Source organism: Ranitomeya imitator, chromosome 2 (genome assembly GCF_032444005.1).
Source record: "Ranitomeya imitator isolate aRanImi1 chromosome 2, aRanImi1.pri, whole genome shotgun sequence".
Taxonomy (NCBI): Eukaryota; Metazoa; Chordata; class Amphibia; order Anura; family Dendrobatidae; genus Ranitomeya; species Ranitomeya imitator.
In genome coordinates, this window is record NC_091283.1 from 306124599 (window position 1) to 306138770 (window position 14172).

The 14172-nt window shown below is 51.0% G+C and overlaps 1 protein-coding gene across 1 annotated transcript in view; it reads left to right on the forward strand.

Annotated features, from left to right (window-relative positions):
- Positions 1–14172, forward strand: part of LOC138666948 (oocyte zinc finger protein XlCOF7.1-like) — a 160230-nt gene that overhangs the window by 112176 nt on the left and 33882 nt on the right. The gene's annotated exons all lie outside the window — the stretch shown is intronic.

A 14172-nucleotide genomic window follows, 5' to 3' on the forward strand; every position in this document is an offset into this window, starting at 1 on the left:
TGTGGTCCAATTTCTCCTGTTACCATTGGTAAAATAAAACAAATTGGATCTGAAGCAAAAATTTTGTGAAAAAAAGTTAAATGTTCAATTTTTTGTAAACATTCCAAAATTTCCTGTGAAGCACCTGAAGGGTTAATAAACCTTTTGAATGTGGTTTTGAGTACCTTGAGGGGTTCAGTTTTTAGAATGGTGTCACTTCTGGGCATTTTCTGTCATATAGACCCCCTCAAAGTCACTTCAAGTGTGAGGTGGTCCCTAAAAAAAATGGTTTTGCAAATTTTGTTGTAAAAATGAGAAATTGCTGGTCAATTTTTAACCCTTATAACATCCTAACAAAAAAAATTGTGATTTTGGCCTGATAACATGCACAGAAGTTGACACAAATGGGTTTGAATGGCTACTAAAGGTAACATCCTCACCTGTGACAAATGCCAGGAAAATTGTTCAGGATGCAAAGAAAAACCCACAAATAACATCAGCTGAAATACTGGACTCTCTGAAAACTAGCGGTGTGGCTGTTTCAAGATGAACAATAAGGAGGCACTTGAAAAAAAATGGGCTGTATGGTCTGGCTGAGACCAGACCATACAGATGAAAGCCATTACTGCGCAAATGCCACAAAGTATCTTGCCTACAATATGCAAAACAGCCCAGAGACAAGCCTGAAAACTTCTGGAACAAGGTAACTCAGATGAGACCAAAATTTAACTTTTTGGCCACAACCATAAACGTTACATTTGGAGAGAGGTCAACAAGACCTATGATGCAAGGAACACCATTTCTACTGTAAGGCACAGAGGTGGATCGCTGATATTTTGGGGATGTGTGAGCTACAAAGACACAGGAAATTTGGCTAAAGTTGAAGGAAAGATGAATGCAACACGTCAGCAAATACTGGAGGCAAATTTGCAATCATCAGATCGGAAGCTGCGCATAGGACGTACTTGGACGTTCTAACATGGCAACAACCCAAAACATCAGGCCAAGCTGACCTGTCATTGGCTACAGCAGAAAAAAGTAAAGGTTCTGGAGTGGCCATCTCAATCTCCTGACCTCAATATCATAGAGCCACTCTGGGGAGATCTCAAGCACCCAGTTCATGATAGACAGCCCAGGAATTTACAGGAACTGGAGGCTTTTTGCCAAGAAGAGTGGGCAGCTTTACCATCTGAGGAAATAAAGAACCTCATTCACAAATACCGCAAGCTGTCATTGATGTTAGAGGGGGCAATATACGGTATTAAGAAATGGGGTATGTGAACTTTTGATCAGGGTCATTTGGCTTTCTTCTGGCGACTTGACATGCAGCCCATTTTTCTTCAAGCGCCTCCTTATAATGCATCTTGAAACAGCCACACCGCTTGTTTTCAGAGAGTCCAGTATTTCAGCTGATGTTATTTGTGGGTATTTCTTTGCATCCCGAACAATGTTCCTGGCATTTGTCACAGGTGAGCATGTTACCTTTAGTAGCCATTCAAACCCATTTGTGTCAACCTCTGTGCATGTTATCAGGCCAAAATCACCAGGGTATGTGAACTTTTGATCAGGGACATTTGGATGTTTTGGGTTGTCATTATGATTTAAAAAGAGAAAACACAGTAGTTTGACAATAAATGGCTTCACCCAACCACTAACCGTGAGTGGAGAAAAAGTTTTGTTGTTATCATTCTTATTCTCTGAAAAAAGGCCAAGAAAATTCTGCCAGGGTATGTAAAGTTTTGAGCACAACTGTATAACAATGTACTTTTATGGTGTCTGATTACTGAGGTGAAGAAAAATACATTTCTTGTTCCTATAAAAGTATTTAAAATAATAAGCAATTACAAAAATGCTTTTATTTCCCTTTAGGCTCCCAGATCTTGAACCCGCGGCCTCAACATTACTGACAGGTACTTTCAGCTGCTGAGCCACAAGCTCTGGTAGAATTCTGTGTACTTGATCTATATTCCAGGCTCTGACTACACTTGGCTAGATGAAGAGAATGGGGCATCAGACTGCGCTGCTCGCCTGTCAGGATAATGTACCAGAGAAGTCCAAATAGAAGTAGTAGAGAATAGACTTTATTTCTACGCGTTTCGTGGTGATCACACCACTTCCTCAGGACAGTCTATACACATACACATACAGGGCCTTGTATTTATAGCAAAAGAAGGCACATGGAGACGCCTTTCAAAGGAAGAAAAAAAAAAAAAAAACCACAACCACAAACAAAAAACACCACACCCAGTGGGTGGGGAATCTGACTTAAAACACATATTCAAACATATATGTACATCATAAAACACTCGAAACAATCATAAAATATAATTGAGTAAAGCACTTAAAACCATTGCTCATACATGTAAAAATCTAAATACATAAAAAACACATTAAAAAGAATAACTTTTACAAGCTGGGCGAGTGCTAGAACCTACAGTGTTAAAACATTTATCCTTTGTCAGGACCCTGCTACTGATGTTTTGAACCATTGAGCCATGGGTGGATTTGTTTGGATTTTTCTGTTTGGTGGTAATTTCACAAGAGTCTGTGAAATCAAAGAGATAACAGTGGAAAGAAAAAAAAAAAAAAAAAAGGAATCCCTGAGAATTATTCTTTATTTTTATTCTTTTCCCTTTCAGTTGAACAAATCAGTTGTTTCGTTGAGTCCATGGGGATTTATGGTGTTCAGCTTGTGAATCCAGAAGATCTCTTTTCTGTTGAGAGTCTGGACTCGATTAGAATTATCAAGGGGGACATGGTCAATAGGGATCACCCTGAAGGATATCCTTTTGTTGTGATACATTGCATAATGCCTGGAAAGGCCATGCTGTAAAAATCCTTCTTTTATATTATACCTAGGGTGATCCCTATTGACCATGTCCCCCTTGATAATTCTAATCGAGTCCAGACTCTCAACAGAAAAGAGATCTTCTGGATTCACAAGCTGAACACCATAAATCCCCATGGACTCAACGAAACAACTGATTTGTTCAACTGAAAGGGAAAAGAATAAAAATAAAGAATAATTCTCAGGGATTCCTTTTTTTTTTTTTTTTTCTTTCCACTGTTATCTCTTTGATTTCACAGACTCTTGTGAAATTACCACCAAACAGAAAAATCCAATCAAATCCACCCATGGCTCAATGGTTCAAAACATCAGTAGCAGGGTCCTGACAAAGGATAAATGTTTTAACACTGTAGGTTCTAGCACTCGCCCAGCTTGTAAAAGTTATTCTTTTTAATGTGTTTTTTATGTATTTAGATTTTTACATGTATGAGCAATGGTTTTAAGTGCTTTACTCAATTATATTTTATGATTGTTTCGTGTGTTTTATGATGTACATATATGTTTGAATATGTGTTTTAAGTCAGATTCCCCAACCACTGGGTGTGGTGTTTTTTGTTTGTGTTTTTTATTTTTATTTTTTTTTTTTCTTCCTTTGAAAGGCGTCTCCATGTGCCTTCTTTTGCTATAAATACAAGGCCCTGTATGTGTATGTGTATAGACTGTCCTGAGGAAGTGGTGTGATCACCACGAAACGCGTAGAAATAAAGTCTATTCTCTACTACTTCTATTTGGACTTCTCTGGTACATTATCCTGACAGGCGAGCAGCGCAGTCTGATGCCCCATTCTCTTCATCTAGCCAATGATCATCACATCGGGGCTTGCAGCAGCCGCCAATGCTAAGTGCAGTGGTTGTGTCTTACACAACCATAATAGGTGAGTGAATTCATACTATCTCTCACGAATATTCCCTTTATCTCGGATAAGACCCTATGTGCACTCTGTATTCCTTCTAACTACCTAGGCTCTGACTACAGGCAGATTATACTGATAGAAATACACTGCTGTGTACAATGGATGTTTCTGTGTCCTAGAGGAGAACAAGAGATTTTTTCATCCTATAAAATTACTAAAAACTAATAATGAAAAACAGTTGATAATGAAAAAATGTCATTTATAATGCTTTTTTTAATGATAATAAGCATAACAAATCAGTAAATAACCAACATATTTGTGTCAATATAATCGTAACAACCCGCACAACACAGCGATCAGATTATTTACAGGAATCGGTAAATTATAGGGGAAAAAAAGGCGTAATTGATATTTTTCTCTATTAAACCCATAAAATACTGTAATCAAACTGTAATGCTGAGGTCGTGTTCACATGTAGCGTAAATGCCGAGATCTTTCTGCTGCTTTTTTTCTGCATGTGTTCGCACCAGATTTTTTTTCTCCCATATTTGATGCGTTTTTGGGGCAGATATTTAGCCGCATTTAACACTTTATTAACAGTACAGAAAAGCTTTGATTCTGCGCTTAAAAATGTAACAGGGTTTTTTTCTCTTCATACATTTTTCTCTTCTTACGTTTTTTTTCAGTAGAAGCTTATAGAGAAAAAATGCATCAAACCCCAGAGTTCAGCAGCGTCTTCAGACCACAGAGAGCGGAGATTTCATGGAATCACGTCCACTGCTGTGAAATTTAGATCTTGTTCACATGTAGAGTAAATGCTGAGGATTTTCTGCTGATTTTGTTAAATAAAAATTCTGCTGTTTAACTGTCCAAGCAAAGTGGATGAGATTCCATGAGATCTGCGCGGCTATTAGGATCCAGCACTCAGTATCTCACATTATATAACAGTCAGTATTTCTCTATATGTCGTCCCTCCGCCTGTTACTGCCGTTCTTCCTTCCCCTTTTCTTTCCTTGCCTTTCCCATTCCCTTCCTCCGGCCTCTTAAATGTTTTATATATAAGGTCTTATACCTGTACATTAACCCCTTCCCCTGCCTATCCTGTACACACCAATCTTTTTCATTTTCCTTCCATCCCTTTCATTTTCCTTAATAAACCATATTCCCCCCCTTCTCATCCTTAACCCTTTCCACCCTGTATTTTGCCTACATCTTTTATCCCTTTATATTTCCCTTTTTTGCTGTTATTTAGTCCCTGTTTGCGTCTATATTACTAGGTGTCCACCAGGTCTTCGCTAGAGCTACTAGTGGAGAGGACAGGCTGGACAGCCGATAGTCCCCAGGACTGGAGCAGCTGATTAGGGGTCCGAGACACAAGTGTGAGGTACAACAGGCAACACAACCCAACCACTAGCAGCATGAACTGCCTAGGAACCAACATTCAGCAGAGCGGTGGGTGGAGCTGCCTAATATAGGACCTGCCGGCACGGGATAGGCTGGGGAACCTAATCTCTGAAGGACACAGCAGGGTTATATTCCTGTAGAGACCGGCCAATCCCCCTAATGGAAGCAACATGCAGAGAAGCCGTGCGGTGACCATGGTGAGTAGGGAGGCGCTGAGAGGGCAGGTGAGGCACCACCGTGACACCTGGTTAGGAGCCCACTCAGATGTTTCCCCCTGAGCTGAACCCCTCGCTGCACCTCAGAACAAATGTAATATTATCTTCACAACCAAGTGATAAAGAAATCAGTGACACCGGTGGGATAAAAATGCCCATTACACCCTGAGATGACTTCCCTGGTGGGTACAGGGTCTGAAATGGGGTCACTTTAGGGGGTTGCGTGTCTTCACACACATCGGGGGCTTTGTAATTGGTCCCACAAGGGAGGACTGCCAAATTACTGCTCCAAAAGCAGGGGGTTAACTGTTCTGACAGCTGCACATTATTCCAGACAAATGTACAATCCAGAAACCAAACATTGATTCTTCCCTCCGGAGCCGCGGAAGCGAGATCTCCTGCCACATTCTGGGGGTCGCCTCATTCTCCAGAAATTACTTTATAAATTGTGCAGTGTCCTATAAGATATTCCTGCCCACAGCGCCCCCATCCAGCGAGTGTCTGAGAAAGGTTATTACACTGAAACGTCACGATGGTCACGTGTTATATACGGTCCGTACACCTCACACACACTGCTCCGCTCCGTACACCTCGCACACACACACACGCGGCTCTGCTACATGCACACTGTAAAATACTATGTGCACACGATGCGGATTTTGTGCATTAAATTCTGCACCTGTTTTCCTACGGGTGCACATAGCCTTAACCCCTCCTGACCCCACACATAAACTTCCCCTCAGCCAGCACCATGACAACCAGCACAGCAGAGTCCTGCATACACTGAGGCCCTGATCATGTGACCCCTGACTCCTCCCCTCCTGTGACCTCATCACAGGTCCTGTGTGCGCACAGAGCAGCCGTATATGTGGTGTGCGGCTCTGCAGGTGGAGGTAGGTGCTGGAGGTTCCATTATTCTCTATGTGGAGTGCGGCTCTGCGGGTGGAGGTCGGTGCTGGAGACTCCATTATTCTCTATGTGGAGTGTGGCTCTGCGGGTGGAGGTAGGTGCTGGAGGTTCCATTATTCTCTATGTGGAGTGCGGCTCTGCGGGTGGAGGTCGGTGCTGGAGGCTCCATTATTCTCTATGTGGAGTGTGGCTCTGCGGGTGGAGGTCGGTGCTGGAGGCTCCATTATTCTCTATGAGGAGTGCGGCTCTGCGGGTGGAGGTTGGTGCTGGAGGCTCCATTATTCTCTATGTGGAGTGCGGCTCTGCGGGTGGAGGTCGGTGCTGGAGGCTCCATTATTCTCTATGTGGAGTGCGGCTCTGCGGGTGGAGGTTGGTGCTGGAGGCTCCATTATTCTCTATGTGGAGTACGGCTCTGCGGGTGGAGGTTGGTGCTGGAGGCTCCATTATTCTCTATGTGGAGTGCGGCTCTGCGGGTGGAGGTCGGTGCTGGAGGCTCCATTATTCTCTATGTGGAGTGTGGCTCTGTGGGTGGAGGTCGGTGCTGGAGGCTCCATTATTCTCTATGTGGAGTGCGGCTCTGCGGGTGGAGGTCGGTGCTGGAGGCTCCATTATTCTCTATGTGGAGTGCGGCTCTGCGGGTGGAGGTCGGTGCTGGAGCCTCCATTATTCTCTATGTGGAGTGTGGCTCTGCGGGTGGAGGTCGGTGCTGGAGGCTCCATTATTCTCTATGTGGAGTGCGGCTCTGCGGGTGGAGGTCGGTGCTGGAGGCTCCATTATTCTCTATGTGGAGTGCGGCTCTGCGGGTGGAGGTCGGTGCTGGAGGCTCCATTATTCTCTATGTGGAGTGCGGCTCTGCGGGTGGAGGTCGGTGCTGGAGGCTCCATTATTCTCTATGTGGAGTGTGGCTCTGTGGGTGGAGGTCGGTGCTGGAGGCTCCATTATTCTCTATGTGGAGTGCGGCTCTGCGGGTGGAGGTCGGTGCTGGAGGCTCCATTATTCTCTATGTGGAGTGCGGCTCTGCGGGTGGAGGTTGGTGCTGGAGGCTCCATTATTCTCTATGTGGAGTGCGGCTCTGCGGGTGGAGCTCGGTGCTGGAGGCCCATTATTCTCTATGTGGAGTGCGGCTCTGCGGGTGGAGGTCGGTGCTGGAGGCTCCATTATTCTCTGTGAAGTGCGGCTCTGCAGGTGGAGGTCGGTGCTGGAGGCTCCATTATTCTCTATGTGGAGTGCGGCTCTGCGGGTGGAGGTCGGTGCTGGAGGCTCCATTATTCTCTATGTGGAGTGCGGCTCTGTGGGTGGAGGGCGGTGCTGGAGATTCTTCATTATTCTCTATGTGGAGTGTGGCTCTGCGGGTGGAGGTCGGTGCTGGAGGCTCCATTATTCTCTATGTGGAGTGTGGCTCTGCGGGTGGAGGTCGGTGCTGGAGGCTCCATTATTCTCTATGTGGAGTGTGGCTCTGTGGGTGGAGGTCGGTGCTGGAGGCTCCATTATTCTCTATGTGGAGTGCGGCTCTGCGGGTGGAGGTCGGTGCTGGAGGCTCCATTATTCTCTGTGGAGTGCGGCTCTGCGGGTGGAGGTTGGTGCTGGAGGCTCCATTATTCTCTATGTGGAGTGCGGCTCTGCGGGTGGAGCTCGGTGCTGGAGGCCCATTATTCTCTATGTGGAGTGCGGCTCTGCGGGTGGAGGTCGGTGCTGGAGGCTCCATTATTCTCTGTGAAGTGCGGCTCTGCGGGTGGAGGTCGGTGCTGGAGGCTCCATTATTCTCTATGTGGAGTGCGGCTCTGCGGGTGGAGGTCGGTGCTGGAGGCTCCATTATTCTCTATGTGGAGTGCGGCTCTGCGGGTGGAGGTCGGTGCTGGAGGCTCCATTATTCTCTGTGGAGTGCGGCTCTGCGGGTGGAGGTCGGTGCTGGAGGCTCCATTATTCTCTATGTGGAGTGCGGCTCTGCGGGTGGAGGTCGGTGCTGGAGGCTCCGTTATTCTCTATGTGGAGTGCGGCTCTGCGGGTGGAGGTCGGTGCTGGAGGCTCCATTATTCTCTATGTGGAGTGCGGCTCTGCGGGTGGAGGTCGGTGCTGGAGGCTCCGTTATTCTCTATGTGGAGTGCGGCTCTGCGGGTGGAGGTCGGTGCTGGAGGCTCCATTATTCTCTATGTGGAGTGCGGCTCTGCGGGTGGAGGTCGGTGCTGGAGGCTCCATTATTCTCTATGTGGAGTGCGGCTCTGCGGGTGGAGGGCGGTGCTGGAGATTCTTCATTATTCTCTATGTGGAGTGTGGCTCTGCGGGTGGAGGTCGGTGCTGGAGGCTCCATTATTCTCTATGTGGAGTGTGGCTCTGCGGGTGGAGGTCGGTGCTGGAGGCTCCATTATTCTCTATGTGGAGTGTGGCTCTGCGGGTGGAGGTCGGTGCTGGAGGCTCCATTATTCTCTGTCGAGTGCGGCTCTGCGGGTGGAGGTCGGTGCTGGAGGCTCCATTATTCTCTATGTGGAGTGCGGCTCTGCGGGTGGAGGTCGGTGCTGGAGGCTCCATTATTCTCTATGTGGAGTGCGGCTCTGTGGGTGGAGGTCGGTGCTGGAGGCTCCATTATTCTCTATGTGGAGTGCGGCTCTGCGGGTGGAGGTCGGTGCTGGAGGCTCCATTATTCTCTATGTGGAGTGCGGCTCTGCGGGTGGAGGTCGGTGCTGGAGGCTCCATTATTCTCTATGTGGAGTGCGGCTCTGCGGGTGGAGGTCGGTGCTGGAGGCTCCATTATTCTCTGTATGGAGTGCGGCTCTGCGTGTCGAGGTTGGTGCTGGAGGCTCCATTATTCTCTATGTGGAGTGCGGCTCTGCGGGTGGAGGTCGGTGCTGGAGGCTCCATTATTCTATATGTGGAGTGCGGGTGGAGGTCGGTGCTGGAGGCTCCATTATTCTCTATGTGGAGTGTGGCTCTGCGGGTGGAAGTCGGTGCTGGAGGCTCCATTCTCTATGTGGAGTGCGGCTCTGCGGGTGGAGGTCGGTGCTGGAGGCTCCATTATTCTCTATGTGGAGTGCGGCTCTGGGGGTGGAGGTCGGTGCTGGAGGCTCCATTATTCTCTATGTGGAGTGCGGCTCTGCGGGTGGAGGTCGGTGCTGGAGGCTCCATTATTCTCTATGTGGAGTGCGGCTCTGTGGGTGGAGGTCGGTGCTGGAGGCTCCATTATTCTCTATGTGGAGTGCGGCTCTGTGGGTGGAGGTCGGTGCTGGAGGCTCCATTATTCTCTATGTGGAGTGCGGCTCTGCGGGTGGAGGTCGGTGCTGGAGGCTCCATTATTCTCTATGTGGAGTGTGGCTCTGCGGGTGGAAGTCGGCGCTGGAGGTTCCATTATTCTCTATGTGGAGTGCGGCTCTGCGGGTGGAGGTCGGTGCTGGAGGCTCCATTATTCTCTATGTGGAGTGCGGCTCTGTGGGTGGAGGTCGGTGCTGGAGGCTCCATTATTCTCTATGTGGAGTGCGGCTCTGCGGGTGGAGGTCGGTGCTGGAGGCTCCATTATTCTCTATGTGGAGTGTGGCTCTGCGGGTGGAAGTCGGTGCTGGAGGCTCCATTATTCTCTATGTGGAGTGCGGCTCTGCGGGTGGAGGTCGGTGCTGGAGGCTCCATTATTCTCTATGTGGAGTGCGGCTCTGGGGGTGGAGGTCGGTGCTGGAGGCTCCATTATTCTCTATGTGGAGTGCGGCTCTGCGGGTGGAGGTCGGTGCTGGAGGCTCCATTATTCTCTATGTGGAGTGCGGCTCTGCGGGTGAAGGTCGGTGCTGGAGGCTCCATTATTCTCTCTGTGGAGTGCGGCTCTGTGGGTGGAGGTCGGTGCTGGAGGCTCCATTATTCTCTATGTGGAGTGCGGCTCTGTGGGTGGAGGTCGGTGCTGGAGGCTCCATTATTCTCTATGTGGAGTGCGGCTCTGCGGGTGGAGGTCGGTGCTGGAGGCTCCATTATTCTCTATGTGGAGTGCGGCTCTGCGGGTGGAGGTTGGTGCTGGAGGCTCCATTATTCTCTATGTGGAGTGCGGCTCTGCGGGTGGAGGTTGGTGCTGGAGGCTCCATTATTCTCTATGTGGAGTGCGGCTCTGCGGGTGGAGGTCGGTGCTGGAGGCTCCATTATTCTCTATGTGGAGTGCGGCTCTGCGGGTGGAGGTTGGTGCTGGAGGCTCCATTATTCTCTATGTGGAGTGCGGCTCTGCGGGTGGAGGTCGGTGCTGGAGGCTCCATTATTCTATATGTGGAGTGCGGGTGGAGGTCGGTGCTGGAGGCTCCATTATTCTCTATGTGGAGTGCGGCTCTGCAGGTGGAGGTAGGTGCTGGAGGCTCCACTATTCTCTATGTGGAGTGCGGCTCTGCGGGTGAAGGTCGGTGCTGGAGGCTCCATTATTCTCTATGTGGAGTGCGGGTGGAGGTCGGTGCTGGAGGCTCAATTATTCTCTATGTGGAGTGCGGCTCTGTGGGTGGAGGTCGGTGCTGGAGGCTCCATTATTCTCTATGTGGAGTGCGGCTCTGCGGGTGGAGGTCGGTGCTGGAGGCTCCATTATTCTCTATGTGGAGTGCGGCTCTGCGGGTGGAGGTCGGTGCTGGAGGCTCCATTATTCTCTATGTGGAGTGCGGCTCTGCGGGTGGAGGTCGGTGCTGGAGGCTTCATTATTCTCTATGTGGAGTGCGGCTCTGCGGGTGGAAGTCGGTGCTGGAGGCTCCATTCTCTGTGGAGTGCGGCTCTGTGGGTGGAGGTCGGTGCTGGAGGCTCCATTATTCTCTATGTGGAGTGCGGCTCTGTTGGTGGAGGTCGGTGCTGGAGGCTCCATTATTCTCTATGTGGAGTGCGGCTCTGGGGGTGGAGGTCGGTGCTGGAGGCTCCATTATTCTCTATGTGGAGTGCGGCTCTGGGGGTGGAGGTCGGTGCTGGAGGCTCCATTATTCTCTATGTGGAGTGTGGCTGTGCGGGTGGAGGTCGGTGCTGGAGGCTCCATTATTCTCTATGTGGAGTGCGGCTCTGCGGGTGGAGGTCGGTGCTGGAGGCTCCATTATTCTCTATGTGGAGTGCGGCTCTGCGGGTGAAGGTCGGTGCTGGAGGCTCCATTATTCTCTCTGTGGAGTGCGGCTCTGTGGGTGGAGGTCGGTGCTGGAGGCTCCATTATTCTCTATGTGGAGTGCGGCTCTGTGGGTGGAGGTCGGTGCTGGAGGCTCCATTATTCTCTATGTGGAGTGCGGCTCTGCGGGTGAAGGTCGGTGCTGGAGGCTCCATTATTCTCTATGTGGAGTGCGGGTGGAGGTCGGTGCTGGAGGCTCCATTATTCTCTCTGTGGAGTGCGGCTCTGTGGGTGGAGGTCGGTGCTGGAGGCTCCATTATTCTCTATGTGGAGTGCGGCTCTGTGGGTGGAGGTCGGTGCTGGAGGCTCCATTATTCTCTATGTGGAGTGCGGCTCTGCGGGTGGAGGTCGGTGCTGGAGGCTCCATTATTCTCTATGTGGAGTGTGGCTCTGCGGGTGGAAGTCGGTGCTGGAGGCTCCATTCTCTATGTGGAGTGCGGCTCTGCGGGTGGAGGTCGGTGCTGGAGGCTCCATTATTCTCTATGTGGAGTGCGGCTCTGGGGGTGGAGGTCGGTGCTGGAGGCTCCATTATTCTCTATGTGGAGTGCGGCTCTGCGGGTGGAGGTCGGTGCTGGAGGCTCCATTATTCTCTATGTGGAGTGCGGCTCTGCGGGTGAAGGTCGGTGCTGGAGGCTCCATTATTCTCTCTGTGGAGTGCGGCTCTGTGGGTGGAGGTCGGTGCTGGAGGCTCCATTATTCTCTATGTGGAGTGCGGCTCTGTGGGTGGAGGTCGGTGCTGGAGGCTCCATTATTCTCTATGTGGAGTGCGGCTCTGCGGGTGGAGGTCGGTGCTGGAGGCTCCATTATTCTCTATGTGGAGTGCGGCTCTGCGGGTGGAGGTTGGTGCTGGAGGCTCCATTATTCTCTATGTGGAGTGCGGCTCTGCGGGTGGAGGTTGGTGCTGGAGGCTCCATTATTCTCTATGTGGAGTGCGGCTCTGCGGGTGGAGGTCGGTGCTGGAGGCTCCATTATTCTATATGTGGAGTGCGGGTGGAGGTCGGTGCTGGAGGCTCCATTATTCTCTATGTGGAGTGTGGCTCTGCGGGTGGAGGTCGGTGCTGGAGGCTCCATTATTCTCTATGTGGAGTGCGGCTCTGCAGGTGGAGGTAGGTGCTGGAGGCTCCACTATTCTCTATGTGGAGTGCGGCTCTGCGGGTGAAGGTCGGTGCTGGAGGCTCCATTATTCTCTATGTGGAGTGCGGGTGGAGGTCGGTGCTGGAGGCTCAATTATTCTCTATGTGGAGTGCGGCTCTGTGGGTGGAGGTCGGTGCTGGAGGCTCCATTATTCTCTATGTGGAGTGCGGCTCTGCGGGTGGAGGTCGGTGCTGGAGGCTCCATTATTCTCTATGTGGAGTGCGGCTCTGCGGGTGGAGGTCGGTGCTGGAGGCTCCATTATTCTCTATGTGGAGTGCGGCTCTGCGGGTGGAGGTCGGTGCTGGAGGCTTCATTATTCTCTATGTGGAGTGCGGCTCTGCGGGTGGAAGTCGGTGCTGGAGGCTCCATTCTCTGTGGAGTGCGGCTCTGTGGGTGGAGGTCGGTGCTGGAGGCTCCATTATTCTCTATGTGGAGTGCGGCTCTGTTGGTGGAGGTCGGTGCTGGAGTCCCCATTATTCTCTATGTGGAGTATGGCTCTGCGGGTGGAGGTCGGTGCTGGAGGCTCCATTATTCTCTATGTGGAGTGTGGCTGTGCGGGTGGAGGTCGGTGCTGGAGGCTCCATTATTCTCTATGTGGAGTGCGGCTCTGCGGGTGGAGGTCGGTGCTGGAGGCTCCATTATTCTCTATGTGGAGTGCGGCTCTGCGGGTGAAGGTCGGTGCTGGAGGCTCCATTATTCTCTCTGTGGAGTGCGGCTCTGTGGGTGGAGGTCGGTGCTGGAGGCTCCATTATTCTCTATGTGGAGTGCGGCTCTGGGGGTGGAGGTCGGTGCTGGAGGCTCCATTATTCTCTATGTGGAGTGCGGCTCTGCGGGTGAAGGTCGGTGCTGGAGGCTCCATTATTCTCTCTGTGGAGTGCGGCTCTGTGGGTGGAGGTTGGTGCTGGAGGCTCCATTATTCTCTATGTGGAGTGCGGCTCTGTGGGTGGAGGTCGGTGCTGGAGGCTCCATTATTCTCTATGTGGAGTGCGGCTCTGCGGGTGAAGGTCGGTGCTGGAGGCTCCATTATTCTCTATGTGGAGTGCGGGTGGAGGTCGGTGCTGGAGGCTCCATTATTCTCTATGTGGAGTGCGGCTCTGCGGGTGGAGGTCGGTGCTGGAGGCTCCATTATTCTCTATGTGGAGTGCGGCTCTGTGGGTGGAGGTCGGTGCTGGAGGCTCCATTATTCTCTATGTGGAGTGTGGCTCTGCGGGTGGAGGTCGGTGCTGGAGGCTCCATTATTCTCTATGTGGAGTGCGGCTCTGCGGGTGGAGGTCGGTGCTGGAGGCTCCATTATTCTCTATGTGGAGTGCGGCTCTGCGGGTGGAGGTTGGTGCTGGAGGCTCCATTATTCTCTATGTGGAGTGCGGCTCTGCGGGTGGAGGTCGGTGCTGGAGGCTCCATTATTCTATATGTGGAGTGCGGGTGGAGGTCGGTGCTGGAGGCTCCATTATTCTCTATGTGGAGTGTGGCTCTGCGGGTGGAGGTCGGTGCTGGAGGCTCCATTATTCTCTATGTGGAGTGCGGCTCTGCAGGTGGAGGTAGGTGCTGGAGGCTCCATTATTCTCTATGTGGAGTGTGGCTCTGTGGGTGGAAGTCGGTGCTGGAGGCTCCATTATTCTCTATGTGGAGTGCGGCTCTGCGGGTGGAGGTAGGTGCTGGAGGCTCCATTATTCTCTATGTGGAGTGCGGCTCTGGGTGGAGGTCGGTGCTGGAGGCTCCATTATTCTCTATGTGGAGTGCG